This window comes from Nipponia nippon, unplaced genomic scaffold (genome assembly GCF_047370975.1).
Source record: "Nipponia nippon isolate SJK-2023a ecotype South Korea unplaced genomic scaffold, ASM4737097v1 scaffold_3, whole genome shotgun sequence".
In the NCBI taxonomy this organism is placed as follows: Eukaryota; Metazoa; Chordata; class Aves; order Pelecaniformes; family Threskiornithidae; genus Nipponia; species Nipponia nippon.
This window is the reverse complement of record NW_028262347.1, coordinates 57531412-57548653: the sequence shown is the minus strand read 5'-3', so window position 1 is coordinate 57548653 and position 17242 is coordinate 57531412.

Below are 17242 nucleotides of genomic sequence, written 5' to 3'. Positions count from 1 at the left end.
AATCTCTGCTTTCCAAGATAAACACTTAGCTAGAGAACGGTCTTCCTTCTCTCTGGGACACTTTGACTGCTGAGTACTTCTGTGTCACAGCAAGAGTGAAGTATGCTGGTTCGGTACACAAAATACAGAATTCAGGTAAATTCCTCTACGGGAAGCTGTAGTAGGATTTTCAGTGCTCTGAAGCCTAGACTTGAAGTGTGGGTGGGCAAGGGAAAATAAGTGCTTTTGTGGTTTGTTTTTTTAAAAAATATTTTTGTGGTTCCAAGGAAATTGAGTTTTGTTGATTCAATTAATTTGAGTTTTGTTGTTTTAGTGAAAGCCTGCCCATCTGTGGACATATGATATGCCTTTGAAAAGCCTTGGCTCCCACATGCTCTATGGAAACTTCTTCAGCTGTTCATTGCTTAAAACTTCCAAAGACTCCCACTCTCATATACGATCCTCTCGCAGCACCTCCTGCCTGTAGAGCATCCAGCCCTAAAAATGGTTGCTTTCACAGAGGACTATTTGCATGTGAGACAGTGCACATCCCCTGTTCCTTCTACTGTGAAGGGGACAGAGTTGCAGTGTTCGCTTTCTTCATGCCTGAAGCACCCTGAACATTTTGGAAGACTTAAAAACCAGGTATGGGTCCAGAGAGTCTTTCACACTTAGCTGAGGGTTCAAGCATCTGTGCAGGCCATGACGTGATTGGCATTTGTCTTCAGATCTCCTGCTCTGGTGCCGGAAGCAGGGAATCAGCCTTCAAGGCAGGACACGTCTGGATTATGCCCTTGGGATGCAGAAGGTAGGAGGTGCTCTTCATCCATATTACAGACATGCCATATTGAACCGTGCCCTGCCATGCCAGGCCAGGCGGAGTAGAGCAGACTACGCTGGTGGAAAGAGTGCGTTACGTTCCCTCCAGGCTGACGAAAACACTTAGGTCACATCTCCCACTTTCTGGGAGAGGGCTCTGGCCACCCAGCTACCATTTACACACACGCTGTGTTCTGTGACAGCACCTTTACAGGACGCCTCTGCTCTGGTGGGTGCCTGATCTGAGATCACAACAGAGAAAGTAAATGGAGGAGGAGGAGGAATGCACAGCCCTAACTCCTAAGCTCCAGGGAAGGACTGAGCTCTCACATGTTTTCTGCCTTCTGCCTCTAGGCAGCTCCTTCTCCTGGGTGATGGTTTGCCCTTTGGGGTGCCTCCTTATATCAGCAGAGGCCAGAAACCTGAATGCAGTCCTGGGAGGCACCTCAGTACCTCAGTGTCTTGTTCTCTGGGTCTGAGAAGGCAGTCGTTGCTACTGGCACCAAGCTTGCACTTTGTGTGGAGGATTTGTTCTCCTTCTTGTCAATGATTTCCTACGTAAAAACTTGGTTTCTTCCTGAGGGAATGTCCTTTAGGCCCTTTAGAACCATTCCTGATCCTCATGCCTGACCACTGTCCTCGCCAATCAAATGGAGCCCAACTTCTGCCTCCTAAAAAATGGGAGTTCACGGCTTGTCACTCGGGAAGGTCCTGGTGGTGCACAGGGAGCAAGCCGGCAAGTTCTGGGAGGAGGGTGCGAGTTGCGACACTTGGCACCATGTCACCTCTCTGCCCTGTCCCTTGGAAGCAGTATTTCCAGAAGGCATGCAGAGAAAGGAGTTACTCTAATTTGTTGCTCAACTACTGTTGACTTGTCTTGTGTATTTGGGCTTGGCAAAAAGCTGTTCTGTGACTTGTCCACAGAACAGGATTCGTGTTATCTGCTGCCTAACGGCTGGGTTGTGAGGATCCAATAAGTAATTTTTGAAGCACTGGGAGAGGGACAAAAGGCATTAAAGAGGAATGAAGTGCCCCAAGGAAGCCTTTGCAACCACCTTTGCCTGATTTCCCTGCACACCACAGCGTGCGTGTGGACTCTGAACGGCGCTTGTTCATTAGGTGGCACTACAGGCCCGGGATTTCAAGGTCAAGCGCAGTCTCCAGAGGGCTCCTCTGGGTCTGAGCGGAGGTTTGTAGGCTCAGACGCTTCATTGCCCTATTTGCGTATTTTTTTCCTGGGGAAACATGCTGTCCTGACAAATCCTGGAAGAACACGGAAGTGGTATTGCAAAAGCAAAGCAGCAGCAATCAAGGCTTCCGATACGGTCGCCCGGGCCTGAAGTTTCCAGGAACTGCGCAGGGGGGTCTGGAGCTGCTTGGGTTAAAAACGGTGCAAAGGAGCTGCAGTTCACCCACCCGCCCTGGCTGCACCAAGGCAGCACAAAGGCAGCGCTGTGGGGATGCTGCTTTCCCCTGAACTGGGAGACAGCAGAGCCCGTCCTCTCAAAAATCTCATCCTTTCTCCAAAGGCCGGCAGAGAGGCCTCAAAGTCTGCTGGCGATCCAGAGACACGTGCTCTTCGAGGAGAGCACACCATGCCACTGCGCCTGTGCCTCCTGCCTCTGCCGCGGGGCCGGCAGCGATGCCCAGCACCCGTCCCGGGGCCTGGAGCCTCCTGTGCTTCTGAGTAGAAGATACCCAACACGTCTCAGCTTGTGCCTCTTCCACTGAAATGTCTTGAGCTGAACGGGGGTAGGGAAGGTGCCTGTGTACTCTTACAGACCTCCCAGCCACCTTCTTCCTCACCTTGATTGCCTTGGCATTTCCTTGGGTAAATGTTTATACAAGTTTTCAAAGCAGGCAAGATCTGCAAGTGCTTCCCTTGAGCAATTCAGTTTGAGGTGTTTTAACTCCCTCCCTCCACGCTGCCAGTTATTCCCAGCCTGGCGCAGTCCTCGCAAAAGCCCGGCTCTACCAAGGCACACCTGACTTGGCTGGCAACTGCCACGGCTATTCCCGTCCCAGCGCCCCGCTAGAGCTGGGCCTGGACTCATCCATCCCAGCTGGCAGCTTAGTCATTCTCCAGCCCTGGGTCAGTAACCTGCAGCCTACTCAGGGCCCCTCTGTCTGAAGCTGAAAGATAAATGCCCTTGAAATCTGAAGTAACCATGATAATTTTATTTTGAACAGGAAAATGGAGTGCTTTTTCCCCTTATCTAATTGATTAGGAATGTCAAATATTCTTTTCTGTACACCGTGCATGCCTCTTATTTATGTAGGAAGCAGCTGGTCTAGGGATTGAGCCAAACACTTTTTTTAACTAGAAAAAATAAGCTTTCTTTTGGGGCTGGGGGGGGTGTCACTGTATTTCATCGTGAGTTGACAGACAGAATCCATCTCTCTGCTTTTCCCTCTGCATCCTGACATGTCTCTGGGAAATGCTCGCCATGTCCCTGCTTCAAAGAAAACTGCAGGTGCCTGGGAGAACAGGGGCGATGAGGGAGCGCCGGGACACGGTCAGGCCAAAGGGATGTTCACAGCTCAGGAGCCACGTCTGGGCGCCCGAATGACATCAGGAAAAAGATTTTGGCTTTTGTCTGGGTAGATTTCTGTCCACTTCTATTTCTACACATTGCTGAGCAGTACTAGATGCAGCAGTTACTATCTAGAGGATGATATTAGCTTTGCATCCGCGTGACTCTCTAATTCCTTTCTGTAATGGGCTTAAAATGGAGCGCATGTTCCCGTTTTTCTCAGTAGGCAGTTACGCTTCCCATCTGAAATCATACAGCCTTAGACTGCATTTCAGAAAGTTTTCTTAGGAAGAGCCTGAAATTGCAGCGTAGTTAGATTTGTTGCTGAGGAAATCTGTTCATTCAGCCTGATTGACAGATATGGCACCGTCTGCTTGCAAAAACTTGGCAGAAAGATGGCTCTTGGTCCGATTTGCTCAAATGGGTAATTGAACCCCCCTAAAGGGTGTAGGACTCTGTAAAGTCACTAGTCATCATCACACCTAGAAGCTCATGCAAAGCAAGCTGCCAATCCATAGAACTATTTTGTAGGATAAACACGTAAATAATTTAAACCCGAGGAAAAATAGACAATCAACATTATAGATGTCACTGTAAAGCTGTCACTATGGACGTGCCTCATCCCAAAGCAGCCTGCTGCAGCTCCACGTGACCATGGCCAGCGGTTTTGGGAGTGGGTAGTTTGTTAAAGGGGGATGTACAAAAGAAATGGTAATGGAAACACTAAGTAAGGCCACATATCGCATGAGGGACGTAAAAATATATCTTCAGTAACACCTCTGCTCACAGAAGGTGAGAGCAGCGATGGCTCATACGTTGGTGGATCGTTGAACTAGCAATCTTTCATTCAATGTAGGGTTGGCATCATCTGCAGGAGGTTTATACCCAAGTGGAGAGAGCTGGGAGATACCATATAAATGGGGTAGTGTCTTACCTCTCCTTTTAAAAATGTTAACATGACTTTTTATCACTCAGCCATGGCCGATGTCACCACCATTGCTTCCCACTTTCTGCGACGCAGATCAGCGTGGCAGGTTTTCATCACACATCCCAGGTGTGTGCTTGCCTCTGTGTCCAAAATGGGATCCTGCTGGACTTTGCCACTGTAGTGAGCAGAGCAGCCACAAATGGGGTGCACGCAGGGGAGCAGACAGAGTTACGGATGGACTTTCCCAGTCAAAATAGCACATATTCCCTGTGACAGGTCGCTAGGGGAAGCTGTCATTTTGATACCCACCTTGAAAATACCTCAGTCTGGTGAGTTGGCATGACACCGATGCAGCTTTCAACAGGCTCACCTGAGATGTCCCATGACCAGCCCAGCCCACCATTTATCTACACAGGCCTCCAAGCTTGAGTTGTGAAGACCATTAAAAATGGTTTGAAGAGCGCATTCACAGCAGTATTGAGACAACCTGGACTATCCTGTCATGAGTATTCCCTTTTCTTTATCATAGTTGCGCAGCGTTTCCTAGGGCCATTTCAAAGCTGAACTCGTGGCTGTCATTAGGGCTATGGCCAGAACGACACGCTGTGCCTCAAAGCTGAATATTCAGCAGTAACTGAGCTGCTGAGTGCTGCTCCATGAGCTCGTAGGGACGAGGCAGCTGAAAAGGCTTGACTTCACCTGGTCTGGCAGGAAACACTGGGATTTGTTTAATCAGCTAGCCAAACAACCTCCAGCACCTGCTCCCTTAGCAGAGGAGGCCAAGCAACAAACGTTTTTCTGGATAAAAGTTTCCACCAAGTCCTCACCGGCGGGAGGGAGATCCACTGGCGGCACTGCTCTCCATCACTGAGAACTGTTCACGGGGGCTGACCTGGACACAAAGGCAAATATGGTCAAACTGGTTGCTCCCACCAGGCACGAGGACACATATACACGTTAATTTGGGCTAAATGTTTGGGTTTGGCTATTCCAGGTTTTTACTTGTGTTATCAGGAGCGGGTGAATTGCCAGAGGTCTGGCAGCTGATAAAAACAAGTGCCGTGCCAGATCCAGGGAAAACCCCACGTTCAGAAGCAAGTTGCTAGCCCCAGCTCCTCTTTCCTACATGTTTCAAGGTCCCCAAGGGACATATTATTCGACAACGCTGTTGGAGGATGAGGCATGCTCTGCATGTCGAGCACGCCGGATTTTGCTGAGGCAGTGGTTCCCATGATCAAATTTTAGCACTAACTGTAGTCGTTAAATAAATCAAGACAGGAGCTGTGTTCCTGGACTTGCTGCTGCTTGTCATACACTGGCACATTGTTCTCCTGAGGTGGGATTCACTGTGCTTGGTGTTTGCCAGCTAAAAATTAAGCACCTTAAGTTGAGCTGACTGAAAATGAAGCAGTCGAACACTAGCAGCCCTTGTCTCCTTCTCTAGACAAAGGAGAGTGTTGAGCACTGCCACAGCATGATTCATCCCAACCTTGAAAAAATTAAGCCAGGGAACCGAGTTGCTTTCTGGACATGCCCATCTCACTCTCCTGACTACGGAGGGAGCTGAGACAGCTGCGTGAGATTTCAGAGCCAGCGTTTAGATGTCTGCTGTGAGGTGAAGCCCACCGTTGGCCAAGAAGGTGAGCTTTCTGCCCCGGTGAGTGACCAGAGTTGCCACCACACGTGAATGGGTTTGGGTACGCATGGCGGGCACAGCAAGCACAGGGGAAGTACAAAGCCTGCTGCGGTGCTGCGTGCTGCATCCCAGCACTGCCCCAGTTTCCCTCCTGATCGCCTCCCACTAATCCACCTCCAAAACCTCTTTGACATGGCTGATGTTTGCTCAGAAAAGGCTTTCGCTGACCAAGAGGTTACCCTGACTGCTGATGTGACAGACCACGTACACCCTGTAGCAGCGGGCAGGTTTACCTTCTGGGTTGGAGAAGAACAGACCAAACCAGTGCCAAGAAGATGCCACCTTCACAATGCATTTATTATTATCCAGAACACAAATCCATCACCCAGGGCCAGGACCTGACGTTTGAACCCAGACAATGCAGGTAGGTGGGACCTTGGACCTGGCTTTTCTGGATTGCCTTAGGAATGTCAGTGCACAAAGTCAGTCCTTGAAACAAACGAGTTTACTCAACTTAGGCCGTCAGTGGACGCATACGTCAAACGCCTACTGAGACCTGCCATCTGCTCCTCCACTGCGGAGCCTGGCCCTCTTTTCGGGTGCCAGGACAAGGCTGGCCAGCTGTGCATGCTACTGACTGAGCGCTCAGCCTTGTCGGTTACGGAGACGTGCCATGCCTGTGAGCGCTCAAGAGCTACTGGGTCCATCTTGCCCAGCAGCCTGGGTTCTCGTGTAAGAAAGCAGAAATCTGGGGAGGCACGTATATGGCTGCAGTAATGCCATTTTGTGTACAAAGACCCCATTTTGCTTTAAAAAAGGGCAACTCCTCTCTTTCTTGCACCCGCTATTTAATCAGAAATCCCAATAATCCTCAGACAAAGGAATATAGATCTGATCAGCCCCTTGAAGGCTGTTGATTGACACTGCCAACAAATGAGAGGCGTGGTGTCTCAGATGCTAAATTTCTCAGGAAAGAAGTTAGAATAAACAAAAACAGTTTTACTTGGATTCCTCCGCAACGCAGACATTTAAATACAGTCAGTCGGGTGCCAGTGACACTGTCACTGGGAAGAGAAATCCCGAAGAAATCTGAGTGCAAGCCAAGTGGGAACTGAAGAGCCAAGGTGCAAGTAACAGGGGTTCCCCTCGTCCCAGCCTGGAAGCCTGGCCAGAAATGTCACAAAACCGTTCATCCCACCCGTGATGTATACTGTTTTGTTATTCTATTTAATCTGGCAGTGAATTGATGTATATATGACATGACCGCCATGATTAGCTTGTATGGATGCTTCATAGCTTGGGTATGGCTACGCAGGTGTGGCTTGGGATGGCTACCTAGCTTACCTTGAAGAGAAATTATCCTGCAAAGGGGCTAAGTCTGGATCATACTGGTGGGCGGGAGAGGTCGGGAGAAGCACCAAAGAGCCCCTCGCTCCCCACAGGAAAGCTGGGGGGGGGGGGGGGGGGCGGGCAGCCCAACCGTGGGGCCCTCGCTCCTCCGTGGTGCTGGGACCGGGCGATCCACGGCGGCGGGGACGAGCAGCAGCCCCGAAGTGCTGACGCTGCCGTGACGGTAGCCATCCACGCTGACCGACCCCCGCGCAGCGGGGGAGAAAAACAAATCGGCCCAGGAGGGCCTTGTTGCGAGAAGGAAGTATTATTTAACGTGCATTGTGTTGGGAAAGGAAAACAAGGGTCCTGGCGCTGGGCCAGGTCCATTGGCCTCTTTTTTTTTTTTTCTCTTTTCTTTTCTTCTGGGCAATTGTTCTAGTGAGGCCAATTTTTTTGTTGCTTTTTGCTTTGTTTTGTTTTCTTTGGTGTTTTTGGAGTTGACAATGCACGGGGTAATTTCTTGGCGCTCTTCCTGTGTTTTGGCACAGGGGCTGCCCGAGCACTCGGCCGCGCTTCCCGTGGCAGAGACGCCACCGCCACCGAGTGCGCGTTGCATCATTGGGCGAGCGGGGGCTTCTCGCCTGCCCCGGAGCCGGGATGGGGGCAGGAGGGAGAGGCGGGAGCGCGGGCAGCGGGGTGAGTCAGTGTGGAAAGACAGCACGCATTTCTGCAGGGTGACTCACCAGCCCTTAGGAAGAAAAAAAATAATAATAAAAAAATTCCAGCCAAATTCTTTTGGGGAGGTAAACAAGGTCATGCAGCGCAGCGAGATCCTGTTTACCTGAGACAGGACGTCTTTGCAAAGCCTGTGCTGGAAGCAGGGACGTGTCAACATGACTCAGGGTGGCCGACGTGGGGAGACGGGGCTGGGGGCACTGCTCGGTCCGAGGGTCCCGGCTTCACTGCGGCAAGGAGGGGGCGAACACCCACAACGGGGCCAGATACTCCCCTCTGCAGAGCATCGCCCTGCTGCCCTGCGGCTCTGCCAGGAGGGAGAGCAGGGAGCAAGGGACGACTGGGCAATGGCAGGGCTCTGCCAGTGCTCGACACTCGCCTCCAGCTCTCCTCCATGCAGGCAGCCCCGGCGACTCCGACCCACTGCTGCCCCGCTACCCGTGCCCCGTCGTGAGTGGGCACTTTCCCTGTGGCCCCACAAGGGAGCCCCGGTGGCCACACGGTTAATCAGAGCCCATTCCAGACGCTGACTGAGTGTTTTTTCCTGATAACAAGACATGTGTGAGTGTACCTCGCTGGTCGCTCGGGTGAATATCCTGTTCTTGCGACAGGCCGGAGAAGCTGGGGGCAGCCGGGGGGGGGGGGGGGGACGGACAACAGGGCAGCGTGCCGGGATTTTGCATTCCTGGCATTCCTGCCTGGGCCGACGACTGCAAAACAGCCCAGCGGGGGGGACAGGGCACCCACGGGTGGCCACCCTGGCCACCTGCGCACCCACGCTTCGCCTCCATCGCTGCCTCCCTGGCGAGCCCAGCCGCGGCATCGGGGCGAGGTGTCAGCCTGGGCCACCCCTCTGTGGCCACTAGGTCCCTGGATGGAAGCAGCCTGGCACCCTCAGCATCTCCTCTTTCTTTGGTCCCTTTTCCAGCACCTGTCCCTCAGTCTGACCTTCCCGGCCGTGTCCTGGGAGCGTTTTTTTCGGCACAGCCCCCGCGCTCTGGCCCTGCAGCAGGGCACACCAGCGTGAACCCACGCCGGGGGGTCGGGGGCACCTGCTGCAGGATGAAAGGCTGCGGAGCCTTGGCGAGTCCCCGTGTCCTGGCCTTGGCCACCCTGGCCAACTGGCAAAGATGTACTGCAAGGGCTTTCCACTTAGGTCTCGCAGTCTGGGGTTTCACTAGATGAGAAAGCCCCGCTCTCTTCCCCGTTGGGGTGTTGTGCATGGGAAGGACAGGGATATACAGGAGTAGAAGTTAACCTGGTCTGTGCAGTTGAATTTATCTTTCAATAAGCGCATTTCTCTTGCCCCTTCCTTTTCCATAATCCCTGAGCCATCAGCCAGACTGAGCTTCTCACCGGGCCCCGAGAAATGAAGGATGCTCAGTGCTTCCCCTGATCCCAAGCTGCTGTCGGGAACCAGCAGGCTGACGGAGGACCCCGCGGGACACCCTCCTTCTGTCAGCATCGCTTCAGCTCTCGGGGGTGCAGGAAAGCACCCACAGCCCTGCTTTAGCCCCAAACAAAGCACAGAGCCCAGGGGTGCCCCTCAGCTGGCTGCCTGGACCCACTCCCAGCCTTGTAGAAGTGAGCCACGATCTCCAATCCAGCTATTTCAAGTGCTGCAGCAAGAAAAGCTCTTTTCTTTCTTCCCCCCCAGCCGCTTTTTTTCATTGACACAACAAACCAAACAGGGCCAACGCTGACCCTTGGCCAGCGCTATGTCATGATGTTTTTTTCTCACGGTCAAATCAAGATCCTCGGGGTCTTGCATAACCAGGTACTTGGGAAAAGAAAGATTCCTTTCTTTCTTTAAATCACACCCCTGTTCTGCCTTCTCCAGCTTCCCGCTTTCCACTTGCACAACCTGCCGGGGTTTGGTAACTTTCTCAATGAAACAGGCACAGGTGGTAGCCCCATGGACCACTAAAAAGAAGAAGAGCCTCCCTGGCTCCCATCACCAGCTGCACACACGTGTGTTGGTGGAAGGGGAAGGGATGAGGAGGAAAGAGGACGGTGCCTCTGGTCACGTGCAGGACCCCGTTTTTGAGGAATTGAAAGCATGTTATATCTGCAAGATTTCAAAAAAAACCCAAGGGTGCTTCTGCATTTTAGGAAGCGGCCAGCGCAGCCATTCCTCCGAGGCCTGAGCAGGCTTGCGGGAGGCTCTCGAGGGAGTCCTGGCAATAGCCCTCCCTGCAGCCATCGGGGAGAAAATCGGGGCACACTGGGTGCGGGTTCATCCCGCAACTGGGTGAGCGGCAGGGATCTCAGCCTCATCCCAGTGCCTGCTGCCTTTGCCCTGGCAGCCGGGAGGAGCTGGTGAAGTTTGGGGTTTGTTTGGTGCTTGTCTGTTTGTGGGGGGACTTACCACCAAGCCACTGCGATTTTGGTAGGTCTATGTATTTCTTTGGTGTATTTCTGGTGGGGGAATCCCCCGCGACACAGGGTCAGGGTATCTGCAGGACTGCAGTCAACACCAGATAAGCTGCCCTAGCTCGGCATGGAGGCAGGTCCTCGCTGTCTCAGGGCCCATCTCTGCAGAGAAGAGCTGCCGCGCATCGGTCCCAATTTTCTTCCCAGCGCAGAGGGCCTTTTTACTCCCCACTAAGCCACACTGCAGAGGAGCGCTTGGTGCAGGACAAGGCAAAGGGGGCTTCTGCACTCCGAACTCAGCCCCCAGTGCTGTGCAGGAGCTCCATGCGGAGCTCCATTTATTCCTAAATTCCTCAAATTCATCTTCTTTTCAAACAGCTTTTTACATGTGCAGCTGAGGAGAGCCCTGGTATTGGGGAAAGGTGGGAAGATTTTGGACAATATGTTGACAAGCACCTCACAAACACATGTAATGACCCAGGGTCCGTAGGAGGAACAGTGTTGAGGCCTGACACGCACTGGCAAAGCCCGTCCCGTCCCGAGATTTGTTGGGAAGGGGCGTGCGTGAGTGCCGCGCTGCACAGAGCAAAGGTCCAAAGATCAGGAGCTTAATCCGAGGCACAAAGCTCCAGTTGCTCAAGGACTTCAGCCCTGCCCAGGGCTCCCAAGCAACCCAGGTCCTTGGGAATGGGAAAACCCCAGCAGGGATCTGCTGGACTCCCAGAGGATTACAGCTCAAATGACTAAACCTGTTAGGTCACCCAGATGATCTTCTTCCTTTTATGGTCAAAATCAAGCGTCAGAATCACAGGTTTCCTCTTTCTTAGAACTGGGCTTTCTCGATAACACAAATCCTTCTTGCAGTGCTAAAATTAAATGTCTGAAAGCACATGCATAGTGTTGCAATCTTGCTGCTTTGCTTACTGGTCTGTGTAATGCATGAGTTGAGTAACAAACAATAGAGGTTGGAAATAGCTGGGACCGAGATTTCCTCTTTCAATTGCAGAATTATTTCCTTGACTAGTGCGTGCATAAGCCAGGTGGCAAAATGCTTGTCCCAACCAAGTTTCCTGGCAAGGAGGAGGGATCTTTGGGTGAGGGGTGGAAAGGAGTGAAAGAAAAAGCTCCCAAAAAGCAACTCCTGCCTTTCTTGGGCTTAGCTTCACCCTCCTACTCCTTTACAAGTTCACTCTGTCTCTCAGTAGCTGGTTCTTGCAGCTCTTCACAAACTTCTCAGGTCTGTTTTCAAACCTGTGGGTGGGAACTATTGCCACCCCATATGAGTGATGAGGACCTGAAATGCAGATGCCCATACCCAGAGCACCTCTGATACTGCCAAAACCTGGCCCTGTGACCTCTCCCATCCAGTGACACATACCTCAGGGACCCAGGTCCTACCAGCCCTGGGGAGCAGCAGAGTTTGTTGCTCGCCCAAATTCAAGAACTGCAATGACCACTTCCACCCCTACCTTAGCCCCCAGTAAGTCCCAGATGGTACCAGCTCCAGGCGAGCGTAGGCATCCAGGTCTCATCAGGCTCTTATTTCCCTCCACTCCAAGTCAATAAGGACTCATCACATTTGAGGTTCAGGGCCCACCTGCCTTACCCGCGGCTTGGCGGGAGGTCTGGCAGGGAAGTTGTCACGTCCTGGTCTCCAGGGGACCCAACAGCCCATTGAGCACAGGTAGGGATCTTGCAGTGGAGCGCCTTTCCTGGATGCTGTAGACCCAGCTGGGTGCTTCTAGTCCTGGTTGTGCAGGTAGAGTCACCTACACATACATGTTCCTGCTTCCAAATAAACCCAACCATTTGGGGTCTGCTCCAGACCCTGGTGTTTGCGCCTTACCTGACTAAAATGGCTGTCTCTGCCTCACTCAACTGCTGAGACCCAAGAAAGGGACCCCGGCCTGGGAGGTGTAAGATGGCTGCCTGTCAGGCTTGTGACGCTTTGGCTTTGTGGCCATGGGCGCCCCAAATGCCAGGGATGCTGCCAGCCGCGATGACGTCCCTCCCCAGCTGCACCCACAGCGCAGGCGAAGCACCGCAGTGGGCATGGCAGCACCGGGCCGTTTGCTGCCCGAGGGCCTCTGCTTCCCGGATGGGTGTTCACATGCACCCAGATTCCTTAGACCTTTTTTTCATCCAGGTTCATAAATATTCATGTTTTCCAGCTGGCAAAAATCCCCTGTTGCTGGCTGGCCTTCCTCAGGGACTGGTGGTGTATCAGCCCCTGCTCTTCCTCCTCATGGCAGTGGGAACCCTCCAAGCTCCCAGGGCTTCTCCTACACCCATCCACCCAACCTGGCCCTCTCTCCAAAAGGAGAAGCAACTCGTTAACCCAAACCACTCCAACCAGCTAACCTCTTGCTTGGGAAAAACCACACAGGATGAACTTGCGATCAAATATCCCGGTTTCTAATGGCTGGGTTAGAGCAGGGAGGGGAGGGAACGGGGTTCAGGTCTGGGGTTGGGGCTTGCACCTGGCTCCTCATCTGTGTTCAGAGCGGGAAACTGGGGCAGGTTTTCTGTCCCGCACGGTAGCAGCATCTGGTTTCTCCTTCCTGGCCACGAGCTTTGAAACCATCTACAAAATCTGAGTAAATAAATAAGTACAACAATAGGTTGCAGCATACCCTGTGGGACTATCCATGGAAAAGGGAAAATACATATCATGGGGAAAAAACTGCAAATCCTGTTCAGCTGCCCCTTTCTGTTTCATTTAAGACACTTGAAGGCGGCTGCACTGGGAAAATGCTTTATTCGATTACTGGGCTGTTCACACCAGCCTCAGTGGAGCCAGGATAGCTCTGTCCGTGCCAAACCTGAATGGAAAAAGCACCCATTTCAGCCCTTTCACAACCAGCCGACAAAGCCGGTGGGATGCTCTGATGAGTAGAGCATCGCCCATCCCACCCCAGGGACAAACCTGCGCCACTGGCTGTCCGCCTTGCCGCAGTGGGTGCCGGTCCTGCCCTTCGTGGACCGAGAGCCTCATCTGGACTTGTGCACCCTTCTGGGAGGGAGCTGCCCCTTGCCCAGCCTGGGATGCTCCAAAGCGGGGTCCCCCCACAAGTGAGAGGTGCGCTCCCCCTTCACTCTGCTGGCCAGCGCTGCCTCAAACTTTCCAGGGCAAGGCTATGCTGTGATTGCGCTGTTTTGTCCACGGCCACTGGGTTTATGGGACACCAGGGAGACCCCCCCTTTTCCTCCCCTCCCCCTCCCAGCACAAGCGTTTTGTTTTTCTTCTTGATTAGCGGAAAAAATTCCTGAACCTGTCAGAGGGAAGGAAGGTCTTTTCTCTCTCTCTCTCTCTCTTTCTCTCTCCTCAGTCAATTAGTGAAATACAAACAATTTCCATCATCACCCTGAAACAGTTTTTCCGCCTAAATAACACCTCTGCAGGCTTTAAAGGCGCAGGCCCCTTTGCACAGCCCCCCCTGCCCTGAGAGATGCCCTCCCGGGGCCACACCGGAGAGGGACGGGGGTGGCTGTTCCCCGTCCTGGTTTACCCGGCCACTTGCAGCCAGCCCAGGGCTTGGGGCAATGTGGGAACCTCACACAGGCACCTCCCAGGGCTTTTCCTTGCAGACATCAAGCCAGTGTGTGCTGGGGCACAGCAAACCTCCCTGGCCTCCTGCTAATGCCTCGGCATGCCCAAATGTCAGCTCTCCTGAGTGCCCTGCCAACCTGCCAATGTCCATGGAGGCTGCTGGTATCCTCAGCTGAGGTCTGAGGAGTGGTGAAATCCCCTCCACAGAGGTGGCTGACCCCAGGACCTCCTCCGCACCCAGCTGTGTACGTCTGGCTGAGCCCCGCTACCCCCCGTGCAGCCCTGCCTGCTCTGGGGGACCCTGGCCCCTGCCCGCCGGAGGAGAGGGAGAGCATCCCACCTGCCGCGCGTGCTGCAGGGTGCCTCCTTACAGCCGCCTGCCTGATTCAGGCAGCCAAAGCACTTGTGCAGGTGCATGGTGTGGTTCTCATGTGACCCCATGCGCGTTGTACCGGGCTGTCTGTGTGATGGACCCTCATGAGGCAACAGCCGTCGTCACCAAGGGAGAAGATCACCTATGGGGCATCCAGAGCCCTCTGGCCAGCCGTCTCCTGGGTGCCCTGGGCTGCCGCTGGGCACACGTGTCTCAGTAAGGGCTTCTCTCATGCAGCACACCTTGGTTCATTGATCACCGCTTTTCCTGCTCTGACCTCATTTGATTCGTCTCTGCGCTGCAGGGACCAGCAGTAGCTAAGACCTTCTCCTCTGCTCTTCCCCAGGTCTGTGCCAAGATTCGTACTGAAAAATAGTTTCTCTTCATGTAGAAAACACCTGACCAGGGCCTGGGTTTGGGGAGCAGAGCTTGCCTTCACTGACCGCATCGGCCAGCGGTGGCCAGGGCCAAAGGTCGGAGCATTTGGGAACTTGGGAGTTTCCAACACTTGTCTGGCATCTCTGCACCGTCCATCCTTTGGTTTTGCAGTGAACGCAAAAAAAAAAAAAGTCACAGCAAACATTTCGAAACGCGCATCGACTGTCAAGCCACAAAGCTCCCTGCTGCACAGGTCCCTGCCGTGTTTGGGTCGCTGCTTAATCGCTTGCAAACAGCTTCTTTTATTGAGTTAGTTATTACAAGGGAGTTGTTTCCCTCGAGGCTGCTTTCCTCCTGGCTTCACCACGGCCTTTGCTGTGAACCCAAGGCAGTCCATCGCGCTGGAGAGTCCTGTTTGCTATCTGCCTGGCTCGGGGAGGAAAAAGGGTGGGTGAGCCCTGCCATAATTTTATATTTTGATCTCTTTGCCCTCCTGGCTCCTCTGCTGAGAGCCCCAGGGACCCACCGCTGTGACTGGGGGCCTTGTGTTAACCCAGTGCCCGCACCACTTGCAGGGATGCCCCGGCGTTTGGGGTTCCCTCTACTTCCCACCCTCTTCCTGCTCCTTTTTTGGGGGACTCTCTTGTTCCTTTAACCCTGCGATGAAAGCCGAAAAGAGCCAAGGCTGCCTGGCTTCCTTGCAATGTCTTTTAAGATGGGAAATTCCCAAGACTGCAATGAATTCACTTGGTCACGGGCAGATCATGGCTCGGTGGGGGCCAGCACCATTTGGTCACGGGCTGCATGAAGGCAAGTGGGGAACAGCTGCACGCTCGGGTGCGGGTTTTCTGTTGTTTTTTTCCTAAACAGTTTTTAATTCTTCATATTTTCCTCCCTCTTTGTACCCTGCTTTTCCCGTGGCACAGCCGGCCTGTCCACCCCCAGGGCCCACCAGGCACTGGTGCGCAGACAGCGAGACGGGGCCACCCTCTGACACATCCCTGTCCCACCCTGAGATTCTGTGGGATGGCAACAGCTCCCACCCAGCCCTCTCCCAGCCGTGTCCAGAGTGTGGGCAGGTTGGGCAGCGGGACAGGGCGGCTGTCATGGGGTCACGGTTTTCGCTAGGGAGGTGCGAGCCCAGCGCGGAGACGGGAATGCCTGTGTGGGCTTCGTGCCACGTGGCTGGGCTGAAGAAGGCTCTTCCTTCGAGCCATAGCCAGGCGTGGGGGCAAACTTAAGCCGTTCACATTCCTGAGCACCAATAAAATAAGCAAACAGTCAAAGGTTTTCCTGGGTCCGGCGAGGAAACTCTTGCACGCTGATTTTTCATTGCATTTAGCCATGCGACAGCTTTAATGTTGCAAGCCTCAATGCAAAAAAGCCTTAAGCCTGGCTTTAAAACATGCAGGTTTGCTTTTTGCATCTGAATAGCCCGTAAGTTTGCTCTCCTGTCTGCCTGCCACTTTTGGGAGCCATATTCTCGCAGGAGGACCCATCGCCAAAGCCTCTCTACTGCCTCGAAGGCTGGATGCGTTTCCTCCAACAAAAGCTGAATCCCGTTGAATGACATATCCTGAGGCTGGGCCTTTAGGTAAAGCAGCAGTCGAGCAATTAAACCAGGGAGGTTCCTCCAACATCACCTGTAGCACCGGGCGAGCCAAGCCGGCACCCCCGCACAGAGGAGATGCTTTCCGGCGCCGTGCTGCAGCCCTCCCGGGGCTTATTTCAGGATTTATTTCCCCAGCTTCGCTTTGCGGGGTGGATGTAAACCACCTGCTCCAGCCTTGAGAAGTGGTGTGGGCACCCTCCTTCCCGCGCCCCACGCTGACCTGTGCTGAACGCGCGCCAAGGCGCTGCGCGCGAGCGGCGTCCGAGCGAGCTCCCGAGCAGCTGCCGCGAGCGGACGCCAGGCGCTGCGGAGGTGTTAGCTCCAGGCGCCCGGGCCCACGGCTTCTTTCAGCACCTATTCATTTCTAGCTGTTAAAAGCAGAGGCGCACGCTCGTGGATGGGGTTGCACGCCTCCCCTGGGGCCGCCGTGGCCAGTGACCAGGCGGTGTTGCCGACCCCCTGGGAGGCCAAACCCTTCCTCCCACCCCCGGTCCAGGCTGATGCACCCATGCTTCCTGCACCTCGTACCCCTCTTTGCACCCGTTGCTCCCCAAATTCGCTGCTGGCAGGCCCTCAAGCCCAAAGTCGTCTCACGCCAAAAATCTTTCTTCTCACCGGATTATCCTAAGGAAATCACAGCAGGGATGTGATTATTACCCTTGCTGTGATTTTGCCCGTGCTTTCCATCCCCGGGGGCAGACGGAGCTCACCCCTGCTCCAGTTGCCTTCGGAGGATCAGGGAAAATGTGTCCTCACCCCAAAATGAACCACGCTGGAGCGAGGCACGCACCCGGGAGTGCCAGGCTTGTCCTTCGAGGGCAGCCTGGAGCACACGCAGACACCGAGCTCCCCAGGTTCACCATCGCAGCGCAAGTCCCCGCTTGGGTCTACGCTCCTCAGAACTGATCCGTGGACTGGGGGTGCTGTGCGTGTGCCAGGGGGACCCCAAAACTGAGGCACAGGGCAGCAGCTGCCTTCGCTCCCCACAACCTC